This window comes from Aplysia californica, unplaced genomic scaffold (assembly GCF_000002075.1).
Source record: "Aplysia californica isolate F4 #8 unplaced genomic scaffold, AplCal3.0 scaffold00110, whole genome shotgun sequence".
Classification (NCBI taxonomy): Eukaryota; Metazoa; Mollusca; class Gastropoda; order Aplysiida; family Aplysiidae; genus Aplysia; species Aplysia californica.
The window spans coordinates 511,854-515,462 of record NW_004797380.1 but is presented as its reverse complement, the minus strand read 5'-3'; the positions used below and the strand labels follow the sequence as shown (position 1 = coordinate 515,462).

Here is a 3,609-nt window from a genome sequence, read left to right as displayed (position 1 = left end):
TGTGTGTGTGTGTGGTGTGTGTGTGTGTGTGTGTCTGTGTGTGTCTGTGTGTGTCTGTGTGTGTGTGTGCATTCCTGTCGCAACGTTCTATATCGATTGGTTAACAATATTAGTGGACGGGACTCCGCAATAATAAGAACGTTATGACCACCAAAAATGTGGAAAAGTCGTTTCCTTGATATGGTGTGGAAACTGTGCGCCTTGTCCACTGACTAGTGGCTTCTCTCGCAGTTTTATTCCTTGCTTGGGGCCACTCTGGTTAATGAGTTTGTTCGTTTTCACTTCTTGTTCAGACCTTTCCCCACGTCTCACCCTTTGACCTTCATTACCTATTATCGCGATTCTGGCTGCTTTGGGGTGTTTTTTTGCTTCTATGGCATGATCAAGCAGAGTGGTCTTTTGAAACTAAACGTTAATATTTGCGCGCGGGCGTGGGAGTGTGTTGGGTGTTTGTTTGTTGTTGTGGGGTTTTTTTGGGGGGTTGGGTGTTTTTTTTGGGGGGTTGTTGTTGTTTGTTTGTTGTTGTTTGTTTTTTTGGGTTCTGTGTTGTTGCAGTAATGATAAAAGTTCGTTCATCCTGAACTGATGATTACCTTTGACATCCAAGGAGGAAAAAAAGTTATAGACCATCTCAGCTACTACAAGTAATGAGCATGGTAAAGAAAGGAAAAGAAAGGAAATTAAAACAAGCAACTTGAAATGATCACAAACGCCACCACACCTCGCAGCAGATAGCGCATTTTCATGTCTGAAAGTGTTATGCTTATCTGCCCTAACATAACAAATGATCAGTAGATTAAACATTATGACTTTCAAGCGCTATTCTTCTTTTAGACTTTTTTTGCTACATAATAAATTATTATAATAATATTATAATATCATAATATAACATAGATCTAATCTTCGTCCTTATAAGACGCTCTTAACAAGAAACAGGATCTGCTTCGAGTTCTTGATCTCGTCCACATCATGAAGAACAGAGTTCAAGATGGCCACTCGTCGTCAACAACAGGAACAAGTACGAACTTCAGAAAGCCTGTCAGGTCCTCCTAGCAGCCTACATCGATAAAAAACGTGAGATCTTTCGAGAGGAGGAGACTTCGTACAGCAGGCATGGGCAAGCGTGTCCAAATTGGGGACTGGATTTTGAAGCGATTTCGAATATCCCACGGGTCAAAACAGAAGAAAACTTTGTGATATTTCGCTACCTTAAAATTGTAAAGTTTTTTGGGTTTTTTGCTCAGTGCCTACTTTTGAGAAATTTGATGTCAAGGATTTTGAGATCCACAATATGTCAAGCTTTTTGAAAATAACTTGATAACGATTCAGAATAATCATATGATTTTGATAGAGCAGATAGAGCAAGCTGATTTCGGATCTCGTGGTCTTAGTGACTCAACACGGCCCAAAATGTCAGATAAAACTGTGTAATTCTGAGGTAATAATTTGTTGAAATACCCAAGCTCTAAAAATGATTCTAAAACTGACACTATAGCAAGTCACTCATTTGCATTTTATGAGATAGAATAATATAAGATGTATTGCTTCCAGCTGGACGTGAAACTATTGATTTTAATTTTCAAGACAAACATTTTTGTTTACACTAATTATCAACTCACCGCGAGCCACATTCATGATTAATTACTGGGTCGACTCGCAGGCTAAACTGAAACTTTTCGCGGGATGCCGGATTTGGCCCGCGGGCCGTTGTTTCCCCGATGCCTGCAATACAGCAATCATTGAGACGTAGAGTAGAGCGAGCATTCCTCACACATTGTCACCTGCTAAATGTAGATCTTACCCACCCTAACTTGTATCAACGTCAGTTTCTGACTTTTGGAAGTTTTGGACACGTAGATTGAGGCTAATTTTATTACATAGTTTTCCCATGCCTGCTACACAGCGATAATGATAATAAATAATAAATAGCATTTGTATAGCGCATATCCCCGCTCAACAGCAGGCTCTATGCGCTTTACACTATATTATCACCCCAGCAGACCATAGAACACTCAGAAACATTCTCAGCTTCCCGGGAAGCATACAGTGCAAGCAGTTGATTAAGCGCTCAAACACTAACAAACAGACAAGATCTTTCGCTGTCTATAGCCGGGTACCCATTCCCACCTGGGTGAAGTGAGGAAAATTCGTGTAAAGTGCCTTTCCCAAGGACACAACGTCGGGTCCCTGACGGGATTCGAACCCTCGACCTTACGGTTGCGAGTCCGAGAGCCTAACAACTAGGCCACCGACGCCACAGTTGAGACGTGGAACCCCAGTCAGTCACACATGTCGCCAGCTTTGTGCTATCTTGTTTTAACTTCAGTTTCCGACTTCTGGGGACTTATGTAAACATCTGTGGAGGCTGTTGAAAAATCTTCTCTATTTGAACCCAGAATTATAACGTAGTTTGCCCATGCCTGTTTTACAGCAATCATTGTAACATTGGTCATCAGTCACTCATGCCGTCTGTTGAATGTTATCTTGTACTAACTCCAAGGTCCAACTTTTGGGAAGTATGGACACCATCTGTCTCGGCTGTTGAAAAGTCTATTGTTCAAGAGCAAAATTATGACGTAGTTTGCCTATACCTACTGTTAGGCGGGGTTCCCATTGGGGGATCGGGTCTGGTCGGGGCGGTTTGCTAACCAGATTGAGGGGGTAAAGCTGAGGCTATCGTGACCCAAGCCGATCGAGCCCGACTCGTCGCCTCAAAAACAAACGCGTTTGTTTTCAGGCAACGAGTGGAGCGATCACCCCCGACCCGACCTGACCCGACCCGATCCCATCCACAATGGGCACCCCATATTATATAGCAATCATGGAGACGTAGAGCATACGTCACACAGTCATGTCGGCTGCTGAGTGCTATATTGTGTTGACTTCAATTTCCGACTTTGGGGAGTTATGGACACATCTATCGAGGTTGTTAAAAGTCTACTCTTTGAGCCTAAAATTATTACGAAGTTTGCCCTTGTCTATTATTATAGAACAAGCTTCACTTACCCAGGTAAGATTGCATGTTTCTTTAATTATAAGTAAAAGCAATCATCGAGACGTAGAATATTAGTCACACATGTCGCCTGCTGAGCGTTATCTTGCGTTAACTCCCAAGAATTCCTGTTTTGTTTTGCTCCAACTTCCTTTTTTTACGACTGGAATTTAGATCTAGTACTTTCAACGGAGATTTACGTCAAAACTGGGGGGAATGTGGAGTAAATACAAGGCAAAAGTAAGCTTACGAGGTGGAGAAAAGGACAGAAAACACAATCTATCTCCACTCCTTGGGGGGTTGAGTGGCTTGGAGTGGGTGGCAAAAGAGTGCCACTGTTCCCCTCGATTGCGCCTATCTTCAAGTTGACATGTAATTATCATGTCTTGCTAATTGAGATTGTTATGAAAACGGGATAATTTGCCTCGCGTGCACTTGACTTGACACCCCGGGGCCGCAAGGCTTTCTTTTCTCTCTATCAGCCTTCGGTTGACGTACGTGCACTTTGTCAGGTACGCAGAATTCTCACGGTGGCTTCTGAATTTGGTTTTCGGGTCAATTTAGATTGTTTGTTTCTATGGTTTGTGTGTGTGTGTGTGTGTGTGTGTGTGTGTGTG

At 42.6% G+C, this 3,609-nt stretch overlaps 1 protein-coding gene across 8 annotated transcripts in view; it reads left to right on the top strand.

The window, feature by feature from the left end:
- LOC101849195 (multiple C2 and transmembrane domain-containing protein 1) overlaps window positions 1-3,609 on the top strand; it is a 179,984-nt gene that overhangs the window by 150,434 nt on the left and 25,941 nt on the right. The gene's annotated exons all lie outside the window — the stretch shown is intronic.